Below are 17,529 nucleotides of genomic sequence, written 5' to 3'. Positions count from 1 at the left end.
GTTTAGCCACAGCGAGCAAGAGCGAACGTTGATATTCTGTGGTATTCACTAAAAGCAACAGGATTGAGTGCCTATGTGTTGAAATAACTTATAGTTGCAAGGGCTAATTATAGTGGTAGCTTAAATTTCACTGAATGAAGCAAGCGTCGTAACGTGCTTGATAAGTATTGAAGGAAAAAAACTGAAATAACTCTGAAATGTACTAGAAACGCATAGTATATTCACGAAAAACTTTGCGGTAATACATGTCGAGTCCAGGTTCCTTGGGAACAATCTAATGGAACTAAAGGCATTCGTTTCAAACTCATAAAACTCGTCCTTTTCAGGTTGCATCAAATTACATTCTCCAGCTCCACCTGTTCCCTAATTCGTGTGACATTGAATGGTTAAGGTTTAGGTCATGTAAGATGTGGGAAAGCTGAATTAAAAACAGAAACTTTCCCTTATTCCTAACCGATGCAAGTACAGGAGCTTGTTAATTCATGTCACGTTATTTGCCTGCAGCCCACAATCCTTAGGGATTGATTCATCAGACATAAAAGTCTGATATGGAAAAAACATAGCGTTTTCTCATAAATTTATGCGGACAATATCTTCTTCTTGTTTGGCACAACAACCGCTGTCGGTCAAGGCCTGCTTGAACCCACTAGTGAAGTGAGCTTGGCTTTCAGTGACTTATTGTTGTTACCGTAGCAGGATAGTCAGTCCTACGTATGGGGGCATTGATTATTCGGGGCTTGAACCCATGACGGGCGTGTTGTTACGTCGTACGAGTTGACGACTGTACCACCAGACTGGCCCCATGCGGACAATATACCATATTTAATTCCACTGATTAATATTTGTATGTTTCTTAACGCCGTTAAGGTATCCCACAAAATAACTGAAGCTAGAGTTTCAATACTCATGAAGGTTCAATAATCCAAGCCATAACCTTGATTTTCATTTAAAACAATCAAACACGCGACACAATCTTTCGAGGATAAGTGATTCACCCGCTCCAATGTGCTTTAATGGTTTTTTTTTGCGAATTTCTACTACCACCTACGAATACTAATCGACCAAATCAGTTCTTATAAAAATCCAGCGAAAATTTCCACCTATCGTCTCGCTCCCAATTTACCACCGAATGGCAATTTTCCGCAACGATTCTAGACTGGTGGCAACGATTGCTTCACAAAAGTTCACTTTCAATCGTAACCGATAATGTCGCTCGTTTCGTACGACCACTGGTGGACGCAGGAGAACATTGCTGCTTGCTTGCTTGCTTGCTTGCTGGTTGAAAACAGTCACAGTTGTTTCCTAGTCGGGATAGTACCCGCAGTCTCGACAGATCGGCGATCAGGACAAAATCCGTGGCACGTAATCGTATGGATGGCGATGGCGAATGAAAGGATACAATTGTAATTCAATTAAGGTTGATACTGAAATGGTGATTCAACCTAATTTCGTTTCTTCTCTGCTTTTTAGAAGCACAACGAACGGCGGTCTCTACCCAAAAAGGGAGGGTTCGCAATGGGATGATGGTGAAAAAAGAAAGCTGAAAGTTACATACACACATCCGCAACATACGGAATGGATCCTTTTAGATGAGGTGCATCCTTCTAACTGCTTGCAAGGGCAGAACAACGGTTTCGAGGAGTGTATTTATCTACTGCTCTACCGTAGAGCCACCGACGACGTCCAGCAGCTACGGGGCCCTACGCTTGTCGGTGGGATAGGCTACGTATATTCTTTTAATATTCCGGAAATGTCGACAGCCGAAGTAAATAAAATTAAAGGCTACACTCCCTGCGCACTGTGTCGCGTCCAATTCCATTGCGGCCATCTAACTCTGTCGTACGAATTCGCACGGATCACGGGCACCGAGACAAACCTTTATCTTTATCCGTTCCGCTCATCCGACAAACATCCTTCGAGCTGGGGAAGGAGACTTGGGTCTCGGGTGAAGGAGTCTAATGAAGTCGATGAGTTCAAGATTGTTTTAACGAGCATTGAATTCAACCGTAGAACCAACCTATTCGGAAACTTTCCGTGCCCTACCGCAGTGCCATGGCGTAGTGGAAGAATTTTGCTCTAAAGAACGGGACTGTTGTAGGGGCTGTGATTAAAAATTTTATCTCGAATGGCTGAATTTTGTGGAACGGTATTGGAACGGAAATTGACTTTGGATTGCGTTTTAAACTTTTTAAAAAAAACATCTTTAGAATTTTAGTTTCAATCACGAATTAAAATAACAGAAAGTTGCTACGAAATAAATTGCATTTAAAAATATTAAGGTCTATACTTATCTTTTGCACACTGTATCGATTCATATCATTCTCAAACGAGAGGGTTTATAAGTTACAACAAATGTATCCTGAGCAATTTGAGACCATGTTTTTCTGTTTGCAGTTGCAATGTTTCAAACAAACCCTTTCCAACAGCAATAAGAAAGCCCACATATGGTGAAAAACGACACGATCTCCCAAAACATTTTCGAAAACATCCGGTTTTGCAAGCCGAAGAGAGCCGAAACAGTGCAGGTTATGCAAAGTGGGTTTGCAATGGGTGCAGAATGCCAGGACAGGAAAGCATATTTTTCTAAATTAAGCACGCATGAAATACTTTTCCCATTCTTTTTCAACGGTGTCTCTATGGCCTGTCTCTTTCAACACGATCCTCTCTCGAACACGATTTACTCGAAGCTTTTTCAATAAACATAAACTTTTTGTTCACTTGTACCATCCCGCAAAGGACATACACGCGCAAAACAACTCCCGGTAACAACATTTACGACAAAATAAAGAAAAAAAATATACGTAACTTGTAAAAGGGATAGAAAAGAGCGAGCGAGAGGTCCTCATGTGTTGGGACAAAAAGTTTGCACTTTTAGTGCACTGTCGCTGTATACACACACTCACACACACTTTTATCTTTTACTCTTCATTCAGCTGTGTTTTTTCTACTTTCTTGCAGCCATCTTCTAAAGGATCATCCTCACAGATCAGACTAGCAAACGGTTCTTCCCAGGATTTGCTCCAAGCAACGAAGCTACAATTGTAAAAGGGTTGGATAAAAATCCCACAATTCAGGAGGAGTGTGTGAGTGTTTGTAAGTTTGTCGTCGCTTGTTGTTTGTTGGCAACCTTGTACCTTAGCTTGTGCATTTGTAACCCAGAAAGAAATGGCAACATACAAACCGCCCCTGTGTCTGGGAAAAGAATTGGGCGTCAATTGTGGGTATTTGGCTTGCCGTGTCGTTAAGCTTACAATTGCTTAAGAAACGAGTGTAAGTCGTTCGAGATGCAATCGTTTGATAAGATTATATCACTGCGATTGCTTGGAGGGAATTACTTATTGTGTTATCTTTTTTATTTTATTTTGGGTCGAATATTGTTGTTTTCATTAATTTCGACTTCATTGCAAATTTTTTTTCCAAAAGAACACAAATTTTTTTAGCAATTGTTTCAGTATTTCAAACATTTCTCATATGAAGTGCAACAAACGATTAACAACAAATAATTTGCAGGATAAAAAACGTATCAGCCTTCTTGAACTCGCCACACTGCACCATCAAAATCCTCACGCTTTCTGAATTATTACCTTTTCACCACACCAATGTCCATATAGTGAATATTTACATTTATTCATTTTCCGCTTATTTGCTTCCCTTTTTACGGTACAGAATAAACGGCAAGCCGACCAAAGAAAAGGGATATGCCCTAAAGTCTCATAAGTTAAAACGCTGGAACCGAACGCTACCTTTCAGTTGGGTCATATTTTGGAAAGGTGTGCTTGTCCTTCCGATTTCTCACATCCCACACTCATGCACACAAACTCATACATACACCCATCCACCGGTACACACGATGGGGGTCGAAACGGTACTGTACCAAGGAAATCACGGGCAAAGGCGGAAGATTTATGCAGACGTTCGTGCCACCGCAAGCGGAAAGCGAGTAAGTTGGCAAGTAGATTGAAAAATCCTTCCCCAAAAAGCCAAAACCAAATACAAATGGTTCACGCGTTGGGAGGAAAAACGTTGCTTCACAAAATCAAATAGACACTCGGGAGCACTCGGGAAACATAACCCATCTTTTGTTGTTTTGCTTTCGTTCCAGTGGAAAGTGAAGAGAAAACTTTAACCAAAGGATGTGAGGAACAGCTGGAGTGATAGGGAGAAAGAGAGAGAAAGAGAGAGAGAAAGAGAGAGAAAGAGAGAGAGAGAGAGAGACAGAGAGAGAGAGAGAGAGAGAGAGAGAGAAAGAGAGAGAGAGAGAGAGAGAGAGAGAGAGAGATAGCACCAACAACAGCCGGTGGAGGTAGGTCCCAACTGCTCTATGCATTATGATTTTTACGTACTCGCCATTTCCATATTTCGATTTCCTGCTGTCAAACGATGTCAAAAGTATGTTTCCGCCAACAAGCATGAGCGCCGGTGCACATATGTGACAATGGAGGCCTGGAAGGGCTAAAAAAGCATAACGGTTGTTCTCCACCAAAAGAGCCACAACAATCGAGGGCCAGCCGAGGTACAATGTCACCGTCGACGAAATATAAAGGCAATGGCATAAGAGATATTGATTGATTTTGTTAAAAGGATCTTTCGCAGTAATGTACAAAGCACAGATTCACAGGAGCTATCTTTGAAGAGGTGAATTGTTGTGAGCGTAGCACGAGCAGAAAGAGTAAATCTATTGAATAGCTGCTAGCTGTAATTTGATTGATGGTTGGTTAACAATTTGGCTGCAAATAAAACTGAGCTGTTTCTGGTATTGTGCAGTTAAATGTTATTAATAAACCAGATTTTTAAGCAAACGTGGTTCTATTGTTAGCAAGGTGAATATGAAGAAAATAATCTTAATTTTATTACATTACATCTAGGATAATTTGCAAACAGTTGCACACCACCTAATTATTGCACACTGCGTATAAATTATTGTTTTTCCCAATGTTTACGAAATTCTCATGAATGTTAGCATTTTTCCTTGCATATGGAGCATTTTTGTCACATATTCCACTATTTAATTTTTTTTAAAGAGCACTATTTAGATTTTAAAATACAAAAGGAAATATTTCGACTGATTTCGATCAAAACGAATGGATTTCTTAGCAAAACCGCTAAGAATTGTGCCCCACAAATAAGGTTTATTTCGCCCTGTGAACAACTTGCGCTTTATATTTTGATTGTAATCAAACAATTATAGTTAATTCTCGCGATTCGGTAGCAAAATGTTTGATTTTAGTAAAAAACACTTATTTTAATCCACTGTTTAGTTATTGGAACAAAGAGAGGGCTTCGATCCTCTTTATTGCACAGGCCAAAGCCTCCTTTTTTATTCTTTTTGACAGTTTTTTGTTGACAATTAACCTGTGGCAGCAGGTGCAAGTCCGCTACTTATTTTGCGGGATTCCGGCTTGAATTAAGAACAAACGTGAAATGTAACAGCGTTTCGTATTGTTCTAAACACTATTCGATAGAAAACATCCATTTCGGGGCTCTTTTTCGTCGGTTTCAGTGTATTGGAAAGTGTTGAATAATTGGCCATGAAGTGTGCAATAATCAAATTTGGAGTTTTTGTAAGTGCGCAATAATAAGATTTTTTAATAGGTTTAAAAATCAGTATTTCTTGCCATTAATCATAATTTTTATCACTTTAATAAAATATACATATTATTTTTGAACCAATAATGGTTTATTATAAACACAAATTACAAGAATAATGTTGTTTTTATCCACCCTGCAAAATGTGCACTTATAAATTAGACTATAATATAGTATTTCACGGTAATTATGTTAGTTAATTAGCAAAACTGGACCCATATCTGCGGGTGGCCGATCATATATTATTAGAGAATAAGTTGCATTTTTAAATTTTTCATATAATTTCAAGAAATGTTTTGTAATAGTTTTTTTGAGTTTAATTTTTTCATAAGTAAAAGACTACAGAAATAAGTACTATGACAATATATTATATATTATCGCATTCTAGTAAGATACAGATGTAATGTTTATGTCAGAAATATAAATAGTATTTCCACTTCTCGTGTCAATTAAAAAAAACAGAATAATTTTCAACAAATTCTTATTGACTTGATAGATTAAATGCTCATTTAAAACTTTCAAATCCAAGAAAAAATTACTCTAAACTTATAATCGTGCTATTTGTTTTCAATTATAAAGAACATTATAGAAGATGGTGTTTTTAAAACACAATCAAACACAATAAAATGAAGAATATTAATTGACTTATAAAAAACAATGTCGCACGCTATAGCATTTTAAAAAGTTATTTTATTGATACTCCTCCGTAATTTAGCAATGACTTTTAGAAAAATCGTATCTTGTGGAATATCAATTGAATGAACTTATGATATTCACCGTACTAAAAACAGTTTGTTTTATAAACGTTTTGATTTACTTGAATCTGATCGTATTATTCTTTATTTTAACTTTCGAGCTTGCACGATTTGTTTTTATCTTTTTTTTTTTCAATTTTTACACTCATTTCGAACAGATACTAATGTTTGTATTCTAAAACATCTGCATCCTCGAAATCTCTCTATCGACCAGTATTATTTTAAGAAGCACCCATAAAAACTCATGTCTTACCGCACAAACATAAGCAAACTGAATGTTTTCTTTTGTTTTTGTAAAATGTAATGATCATACCCCTTTTACCAACGAGCTATTTCTACTGACAAACACATTTCTCACATTCTTCAATGCTCCCAAAACGGGAAAAGGTCGCACACGAAAATGTTGTCACTTGTCACCGGTGATTAGTTTTCTGCCCTGTGGAAATGTTCTTTTACCACTAACTAACACATATTAAAAAAAACTAAGGTGGTATATCTTGTGGGTGAAACTCGGACACATTTTCAAATGTGCAGAACACACGCACACTGTACTTCATTACACACATTCCAAGACGGAAAGACCTTTTCAGCATCTTCGTCAGTGGACTGCGACTGAGCCGCTAGCAGCAAATGTTAAACGATTGAAACTGGGGCCAGTGTCACCCAAGCCACGCACAGAACATTTTCCGTCCTGAAATCCGTCATCATATTCTCTCAACGGGTAAACACGTGGCAGAGTTCGACCTGCTTATTACGTAATGTATACATAACGATGCTCCAACAGCGCACTGACGTCGTAGCGACTACGGACGGCTAATCATCGCGAGACGGAGAGAAGTCATCCAAATTTATGGCAAGATTATGAGTCTATAAAATCAGATTTAATAACCACTTTCCTTACCGCACACATCCTTGGTTAAGGGTGGATGAAAGTCGACAATGCAAAGGCAAAAGATTCGTCTTCATCAGTCATGTTTTCATCATCAATGTTTGCGCTCCGTAGCACGTGTTTCTTTGAATCCTTACCCCACTACTATGAAATACACAAAAGTGTCTCAAGTCGAAAAAAAATCACTGCTTACCGTACATACAATTATATTCTAATTCCTATTCCTCTTAACAACCCACTTCATTCTTACCAGTGTTGGTTTTAGCTATGTCGGGTCACTTTTTCTTCGCAATGAAATTCCCTAGTTGTAAACGTTGACTGGCTTTGTTTCAGATTTGTGCTAAATAAATCAAACCACCTTTTGAATTGTTAATGGTGCCTTCATGCGTGTAATTCATGTTGGATTTTTTTTTTCCAGTCCATTTGGCGCTCCGGCATGGGTTTGTTGTCAATGGTACGATTCTTTGAATGGGTAGAAAATATAGCATTTGTAACTAAATGTTTAACCATATAATTGAAGATCCAATATGATTCATGTTTTTTATGTAAAATAATATTATGTACATCAAATTCAACGTATCATTTCACCTATACATTTTCTTCTTAAACATGTAAAATTGTATGTTCTCTTTATACTCTCCTAGGTGGATTTAGCATGTTCCATTTTATTACTGCCGGCACGAGCGCCCGACCATGAAACATGAATGGAAACGCAAAGCAAACGTAACTGGAAGAAAGATTTCCGCAACACACGGAGGGTTTACTTTTGGATTGCTTCCCACAAAACGAAAAACGTTTTCCATACACCGAGCTCACCCAGCGTTTGAAGCAAGTCAACATTGTTCACCCTAATGGCCCAATGCCACTTGATTTGCTTCACTGTTTCACTGGGTTTCCCCAGTATCCGCAAAACCGCTACAACTGCAGACGTCGACGACACAGTTTGCAGTGGTTTGGTTACGAATTTTTACTGCCAGCAACGTCTACCACACATCCCAGTTACGGTGCATTTGCCACAAAAACATGCGAAGCATCCCCGTGACCCCCTAACGGCAGTCAAATAATTTTTCTAAATTCAAATCGACAATTTCCTCCTCACAACGTTAACGTTTTTGTTTGGTTTTCCGTTGTGCAAATGCGAAAGAACGCGTTACACATCTCTACAATATGTACTATAGAGCCTACTTTCGCTTACGAGACATTCGGCAAGATGAAGGGCAGGAAACTCATTTTCCTTATGTGACCCGATCACTATCTGCTGTTCTATCTGGTGTTCTGCTCCTTCTCGGTGTCGTTCTAGAGCAAAAGGTTTAAGGCGTAATAATGCGCCAGAATACGTCGGAACAACAGGCTGAAAATCAGACATTCCGCCAACTGGCAATCGACAAAGGGGGCAGCAAAGGACAGACGAAAGCACTTGCGTGAATTATGTTGGCACACGATCACGGAAAGCTAGGGCTCAATTTGGTCGGATAACAGCTTGAGATTTCCGATCGAACCCGATATCGACGTTTCGATATAGCGCTCTCGAGCATGCTGTCACAGGATTTTACGTCTCGAGTTCCTGGCTGCACCCCTACTGTCTGCACGTGTTTGGCAAAGATAAGAAGTTCTATCGAGCGGACGGACAACGCATCGGTGGCTGTTCCTTTCGTTCCGCCATTCGTTGCGGTCGGAATCAAAATTAATCCCGCAGCACATGTTGCGTTAAAATGTAATAAATTGATAGTGACGCTCATTTTGGTGTTTTTGTTTTTATTGTCTTTTCCTTCGTCAGAAGACTGTGCCTGCCGTACCGTGTCGTCGTTGGCGCCAGTTGTTGTCCTAGGACGTGGAAAGACTTTCTCCTCTGGTAACGGTGTCCCTTCTTCATGCTTAAACGGCTCAGACGGACTACATCGCTGGATAAATCGATGCACCGAGCTCTTACAAGTTTTGTAATCGCCATTAGCATTCAACAGTATGTAGGATGCCGCATTGCTAAACTATTTTCAGCTGGAGTTAGTGCAGCAATACTAGAAGCAGCTGTATAAAGCATTAATAATAACTTTCCTTTTCCAATGTGAGGGTTGAAATAAATGAGATCGATGCAATTTCATCAGGATAACATGCGCAATAAACGGGACTTAATATTTATTGCTTTGCGTTGTTTCAATCGGAGAAACCAACAATGATATGGATGAGTTTATATTCATTTGTGTCACTCTAGAAGTCATTAGGCTCGAAATTCAATAATTAGTATAGGCATGAACCCAACTGGGATTCGAGTGATGAGTAATGTGTCCTGAGGTTTATTCCGTTTTCGCTGTACACGATATTGCAGAGTATTCAATTTCTAATTTTATTATTTTTGCTTCGTCATACGATGTCAGAACATATATATTATAGAATATGAACATAATTCTAAACATTAATATTAGAGGAAGTCGTATAGTAATATTTAAAATCGATCAACACGATTTTTGCTGGCAACGCTAAGTAAACAATTCCCTGACTTTTACAGTTTTGATAATGTACATGACATTTTGAAATTTCTTACCCAAGCATTTAACCAAAAAATTACTCAACTTTTAAATAAATAAATTTCGAATTGTTATTTTATAATATTTTTTACCAAGAGCAGAATAAAATAATATAGAATATTTTGTCAACATTCTAGATTCAGCAGTTTAATTAAAGCAGTAGCAGTTAACATCAAATCCACATATTGCATTCAGCTCTCTTCTATTCTTTATCATCTAAAATCGACTGCCTGGTAGGTTTAACGTTTTGCTTAAAATAAATTATCAGGCGTATTTTATTCTTATGATCGAGTCGTCGTCGAGACGAGTTGATGAAATCTGTGTGTTCTTTGGTATGGGAAAGTTCACTTTGGATTTCTTTTTCTCCACTTGAATTGAATCGAGTTCAGAATAGAGTAAGCCTGTATAACTGCCTAAATATTTACTATATATGTCATTGCATTTTAACAAATGTTACCTAAATTTTACTTTGATTATGGTAGCTTCAACCAAGGGGCGAATTACTCTGTTTATTTAACATAATAAACAAATAATACCGACTAGCATTTGAGCTGATATGTTACACCCATTGTACTGCTGTCAACGTATTCCCATCATAAAACAACGACCGTTTAAGGGTTAATGATTTATTTTTGTAAGCATATCACACAGACGCCGATGGGTTTGTACGCGCCCGTTTCCAACCGATGCGCTACGCTACGGATCTATCCAACCCCAGACGCAAATGGTCACAGCATTAGACTGTCGATTGTAACAATAAACAATGAAACCACGCTCTAAACGACTGATGATATCATTAGCCGAAATGAAAACATCCGTTCACAGTGGGCCAGCCGATACCGAGCGCACGGGGACGCGGAGTCTTTTTTCCATCCCTCCAGCTTAAGACACACATACGATGGATACGCAGTTTTCCTCATTTGTGTCTACCGTCTTCATCGCACCCAGCACAAGCTTCGATACTTCCATCTGCCACAATATGCAATCGATCACGTGCCCTTTCGTCGTCAGAAGAAAACAATCCTTCTCGCGCACCCTAAAATGTACTTCGCGCACACACTTGTTTACGGTGCGGCATAAGGCATCCCACCGGGTTGCTTTTCACCGGTGGATGGCGATGATAGTTTACAACTGGCATTTTTATTTACGTTTTTCTTTGTTTTAAATTCGACTGAGCGGAGGATTTCTCTTCCTCTTTCTTCTACAGAATGTGGCTTACCTTGTCCATATGTAGCCAATCACGTTCGGGTTAATAGAAAAGATTTGTTTTGGTTGTGCTTCGCAGAATATTAAGATGTTAAGCTTATTGCTGAAACAAATTCAACTGCTTTTCATTCAGGAGGAACGGTCCAAAAATGCTGTATTGTCAAAAAACAACGATTTATTCTGCCAAATCTATCATTATTTCATAAAAAGATGTTATGTCAGCCTAATATTTTATATGTGATGATATGTGTTGTCGTGTGATATTTTCATCGTTCTAATTTTAAAAGTTCATGTTCACAAATACATTTCTGAGATCGTTTGTCCGGTTCTCAACTCGAGCGGTATATAAAATATAGCAAAATATTCGATTTTTTGTTGTAGACACGATTTCAATACTTATAATTATTGTTATAACAATAACCAATAATCATTGAGACGATGTGTAGTATTTTAAGTCAATTATAATGATCCAAATGTAGTGCTGTGTGATAACCTCCACAATGCAAAATGGGCAGTTTAGAAAAAATTTCGGGATAAAATTATTTTTGCAGAAATTGTTTGTTTTTATCGTTTGTAGTAAAGAGTTATGATAGTAAATAACATTTTATATGTAGTTCGCATCCATACCACCAGGTGGCGCTACATAAAATAGTGTTTTAAGGGACCTTTGCTTAATTTTATTAATTTTGTGTGTTTTTTTTCTTGTATTTGTTGTTTCTAACAGTATAAACCATATTAAAATATATTGTAATGTTTTATAATATATGAACAAAACATAATAATTTTGAATAAGATAATATTTTCTGTTTTGTATAGGACAATTGTAGCTAATTTTCATCACTTTTACTCACAGGTAGTACAAATATTAAAATTTTACATACACAACTTAGGTGGATGCTATTACAAGCTTCTGACGTCTTGTTCACATTTCTAGAGACATGAATAAAGGCATTTAAATAATTCGGTAGAGCAGGTACATTGAAATAAAGTAGTTCCCAAATTCGTCATGAAAAGCAGCTCATATTGTAAGTCTTTGAATATTCATCCTATACTTTTCCAAGTCCTGTACTGCCTTCAGAAGGGGTAATAAAACTAAAAATTGTATGTTCTTGGTTTTACAACTATCCGAAAAAGCAGAGTTCAACGATAGCTACAAACAAAGTATTTACTTCATTAGTAAAGTTAAACTCTGTCTTTGTTTTAGTGCGTGTAGCTACTGATATTGAATTGGTTAACGAATCAGAGGAATACAGCTCATTATACAAAATGTCCTTCTGGATGCATTTTCTTTCTTGTAAAATATTCTTTGTAGCATACTCCCCTATATCCTTATATTTAGTTTGTCATGACTTTTGGGAGTTCTGCTCCCAAAGCGCCAATAGATGCTGGTGCATTCATAACGTTTTCCTGTTATGCGTATAATTTCAGAATTATTTTCCTTACATCCGTCTATAATCTGGAGTAGGACCAAAAGTTATTTGATTCTAATTTGCTTCATTATATTTAATAATAAAGTTAGGTTAGAATAGAAATTTACATATTAGATAAGTACATGAGCTGAAACTAAGATACACAGCTTCGTAATGGAAATTAAAATCACGTAGAATATAGTTTTGTAGAATACACTAAATACGCTACACTAGGCTCCTATGGAGCCGCCTAGTTGCGCATGTGTCTGTTTTTAGAAAAAGTTGATGTGAAAAAACTTCAATAAAATTCGCGTTCGCAAACTTTCGCAGAATATTTCTTCACAGATTGATAGTATATATATTACACTATTATGTGACATATATGAGACAACGCCACTCTACGCCACTTCAATAATGGCATCATGTCAAAAATTAAAATGATGAAATTTTTTAGGAAGTTTCTTCAGTTATTATCGTTTATTTTTGCATAAAATTAACTTAACTCAAAATCTTTAATGTATTTTTAAAGCTGACTAAATATCCTTTTTAAAATGTCTAAACTTATCAAAATCGGTTTATATTTGAAAAAGTTACAAAGGTTCAAAGTTTTCCAAAAAAGTGAAAAATTTTCTGCGTTTTTTTAACAAATCTCGACTTTGAAAGGTCTTTTCTAGAGAACCAGAAAAGATAAAGAGCTCATATTTGGTATTTTTCTTAGTTTAACCCTTAGTATTGTAACCTATTATTTGGAATGGCGCTATTACAAAGTTGATTTTTTGAATTTCATCCCGGCAAATGCCCATTGTGCAATGGGTTAAATTTTCATTTTCTTTCGCCCTCAAAGTTGGCCGTCCAATTCTTTCAACGCGGCGCATTATACCCTTTAAGAATGAATACCTATAATTGATAGAACAAACATTGGGCAACACGCTTACATCAACGCAGCATTCTTCCGTACCTTTCAGAATGGCCAACATCTCTTGTTTACCAACGCCTGTTCCCCGGCATCAATACGACAAGACGATTGAATTAAACGCAATCCTACCGCCACACACACACGCTTACGCACAGAAACAAAACAAGAAGGAAAATTCCTTTCCCACCCATGGATCGTTCCAATCGAAATGAATCGAGCCGCGTTGTCGTATTTGTTCGACGCTGATGGCGATGTTTCTATTATTTATTATGCCTTCTTCCCCTGCCGGAACTGGCGGTGGCGGGCCAACAGGGGCCAGCGTGTGGGTAGATCGCATACCGAAGCACCGAAACACTCACAACGGACGCGGTGCGTCAGAATCCCGTCCACACTTCGTACGCACAGTCACAGACGAGTCGTACTCATGAATGTGTAAACATTCTGATCCACCTCCTCCAATCGGGCGTTTCGGGTTTTCCGCTTCCAGCGGCATTTTCCGACCATTTAGACGAAAACCCCTTTCGACCCCGAGGCTCACGCTGTCGCCCACTTCCTTTGAACCCAACCGGGGCGGTACACCAACGGGAACGAGAAAGATACAGTTTGTAGCCAATGCGATGGTGGGGATGGAGCATAAAAGAGTTTTCCCCTTTTTAACCTCGAACAAACGGGAGCCTCCGGGTTTTTTTTCAGTAGAGGGGAGCACGCTCATTGTGTTGTTGTGCTTGTTTTTTCCACGCTCCACACTTTGCGTGCTTCGCCACTTCGTTGTTGAAGTGGGAAACACTTTTCACACGGCAACCTTTAACCGAAAACGGTGTGCTAATCGTTGCCGACGAAAAACCCTTTTGCAAGTGGAGCGGTAGGCACCGTTTGAGACGCAAGGGGTAATTTATGGAAATTATGAAAATTGTTAAATGATATCCTGATATTTGTATCCATATGACACGTGTGTGTGTGCGTAGGTGCGGGCATAACGATAGGCAACACAGTACCGGCCCCAGTTGAACGGGATGGGGAGAACTTGTTGCTACATTATGTTTGTCATCGGATCGACTCCAATATCCGCTTCTCCTACGGAATGTTTCCGCACATTTGACCCTGACCGTCCTTTCTCCCGCCATAGCTACTGCCAGACATTAATATGCTCACGAATATAGCGCACAACCCTTGCTTTTCAGATTTATGACCGGTAGATTGGATCTGATTGCATCGAATTTCGTAAGCAACCATGCACGTCGCCACGAGCATGTTTTTTCTCTCCTCTACTGAGGTTGGTTTTTATTCGCCCTTTCACGTTCGGTCAAATGCGTCATTTCGGGACAGTCAAGGAAAAAAAACACATAATAATTTAAAGTGCTTTTGACATTTTTTTTTCGTAGCTCTATTAAACATCGAATGAAACCCGTTTGTGCCTGATGGGTGCAATACGAATGGAACAGCATTCATTTCTTCATTTCTCATTTAATTTGCTATCAACCGACGAATGTCGTGGTCGTGCTGGGGTGTAAATTAATATATGACGAATGCTTGACAGTTGGCGCAAGAATGTCAAAGTTAACGTGTGCATTTAGTGGCTGTGATCAGCGCAGCGGGCTGCGGAATATAGCACAGGCGTCTGGATTTTATTAATAAGCGCATGAAAATAACTTTTTAAATGTCAATATCGCCGGACCGATGCTCTTCCGCCTTGCCAATGAATGGTTTAGATTGAACGAAAGGAAATGTCGTGGAAAATGAGCAGATTGCCAAAAATATTAAGCAAAACATTAACAAGTGTAAGTGTATGACCAGTGTAGGACAAGCGCATACACAATGTTCTGGAACATTTAGCTAACCCCTTTATGTAGGCTTCGCGTAATCAACATTTTTTTACATTGAACGTGCAATTTACTGGCGGCAATTATGTTTGTGATTCTCGCGAAGGGAATGAAATGTTATACAAATATGTAAACGTGACTTTTTTTTGTACTTTTCTGCCATTTTTCTGTGAGTAGTATGCAATATTTCTATGGCATTCGAATTGTAGTACCGAACAATAGTTCGCTAGTGTTCATTTGTCTGTAATCGATCAGCATTTATACAAAGGAAGAGGAAAAAATCTCCCATAGTGCTGTAAATATGAGCTACCGATACCACACTCACTGCAATTGTTTACCATTCGTCTTGCTACTAATCGCCATACGTGCCCGGCTGGAGCTTGTAGTTTATTCATCAGACTTTTGATTTGCATGAAGCATTACCATTACAACGAGGCAGGTAAGAGCAATCAAACTAGGGCAAAGTCAAGTTCTCTATTGAGAGCAAGAAAATTGAAATACTGAAGGCGTAAGGCGTTGTGGTAACTGGAGAAGTTTCAATCATCCGTCCGTCGACGGGGCCTCATTTGACCTGAGGAAACTATTTTACTGTAGAAACACACTTCCTATGGCTTTGCTCCCTGTTGATCTTTTTGTATTTCCTTCAACAGAGTGTTCATATAGCTACCATCAATCATTTAAAGGTGCAATGCAAGTGATCTTCAACAAAATGCCTCTTTAATGCGCAACAACAATAACAATCGACAACTTATGTGTTGAAAGACATTATCGCGTATGTAACGACAAATACAACGACAACAAAAGCAACCTCTCGAAATAAAATCAGCATTATATCTGTAAGTGTTATAACAAAACATAAGCGTGAATATGATTAAATTCTAATCAATGATTTGTTAAAACGAAAGAACAATTGGAATTATTTAATTACAGTAGAACGTCGATTATCCGGGCAGCTCGGGACCGGACGGTTGCCGGTTTATCGATTTGCACGTATAATCGGCCAAGAAATGTCAAATTCAAATAAAAATTAAAAAATTCATTAGTTTTATGATTAATTCACATTGAATTAATCTAAGTCATTAGTAGAATATTATGTTAATCAATAACTATAGGTTTAGTAACTGATCATGAAAAAAAAAAATTATTCCGAAAATACCACTAAACACTACATAGCTGCACAAAAAATTGGTTGCCTACTTGACTTTTCTTTTTTTCTTTCTTGTTTGGCTCAACAACCGATGCCGGTCAAGGCCTGCCAACCCACTTGTGGGGTTGGCTTTCAGTGACTTATTGATTTCCCCCCATAGCAGGATAGTCAGTCCTACGTATGGTGGCACGGTCCATTTGGGGCTTGAACCCATGACGGGCATGTTGTTAAGTCGTACAAGTTGACGACTGTACCATGAGACCGGTTAACTATCTTAACCGGCCTACCTGACTATCGCTGCAAATTTTCGCCGCATGTTTGAGCAGCTATCACATTTATGCGCACGGTTAAGCCGCCCGACGGTTAATCCGCCCCCGGATAATCGACGTTCTACTGTATGTCATAAATTTATAGGAAATCAAGTAAAAAAGTAGCTAAGAGGAGTAGGTTATTATTTTATTTAAAAACAACACACCAAATATAAATAGGTAGTTATAACAAAAAAGAAAAGGGGCTAATGTTATTAAAAAGAAAGTGTATTAAGAAAAACCTATAATGATCAAAAGAAAAGAAAACAAACGACATCTGTAAAATTTTATCAATATTAGACAAATGGGCATAAGGCAAATACATTTTCTGAAAAAAAAAACAATAAAAACTTATAAAAGAAAATACCAAAATTACTCAGAGTTTATATTCTTCAGATAACCAAACAAAATACATTGTACCATGATTAGACAAACAAATTTCTCAAACAAATCTGTAACACTGAATAAATTTGAATAGTTTTTTTTTGTAAACATGACGCCTTGGTGTGTTGCACATTTTCATCGTATTTTTCCCCTCAACAGTGACCTCAAAGAAAAAGTTTTACAATCTGTAACGCAAAAAGTCCCGTGACTGACGCGTCTTAACAAGAGCACGAAAGAACAACTTATCACAGCAAATCTTGTCTACATCCTTCCCACGCATATTCACACCTATGTACCATTTGGGCCGGTATCTGTCTGCTTTATTTCCACACATAACCATACAGTTGGCCTGAAGCAACCAAAAAAAAAAAAAAGCATTCAAGCTGTGTTAAACTCCTCTCTGGAGCCACCATTTCCTTAACCGGGCAATAATCCCAGTAGAAGGTCTGCAGTGACGGAATCGCAACCCCGTATGCAAGCGGAGTAAGTAACGCTACACTGTTCTTAGGGAAGAACGGAACTTACTTTATTCATTCATATCAGCGTAGCCGTTCTACGCCGCTATCTTACTCTAGCGATGCCTAATC

The 17,529-nt window shown here is 38.2% G+C and overlaps 1 protein-coding gene across 2 annotated transcripts in view; it reads right to left on the bottom strand.

The window, feature by feature from the left end:
* Positions 1–17,529, bottom strand: part of LOC121597118 (lachesin-like) — a 58,900-nt gene that overhangs the window by 16,774 nt on the left and 24,597 nt on the right. The gene's annotated exons all lie outside the window — the stretch shown is intronic.

The sequence above is a fragment of the Anopheles merus genome, chromosome 3R (genome assembly GCF_017562075.2).
Source record: "Anopheles merus strain MAF chromosome 3R, AmerM5.1, whole genome shotgun sequence".
NCBI classification, from domain to species: Eukaryota; Metazoa; Arthropoda; class Insecta; order Diptera; family Culicidae; genus Anopheles; species Anopheles merus.
The sequence above is the reverse complement of the archived record's forward strand: the minus strand, read 5'-3'. Positions and strand labels throughout refer to the sequence as shown.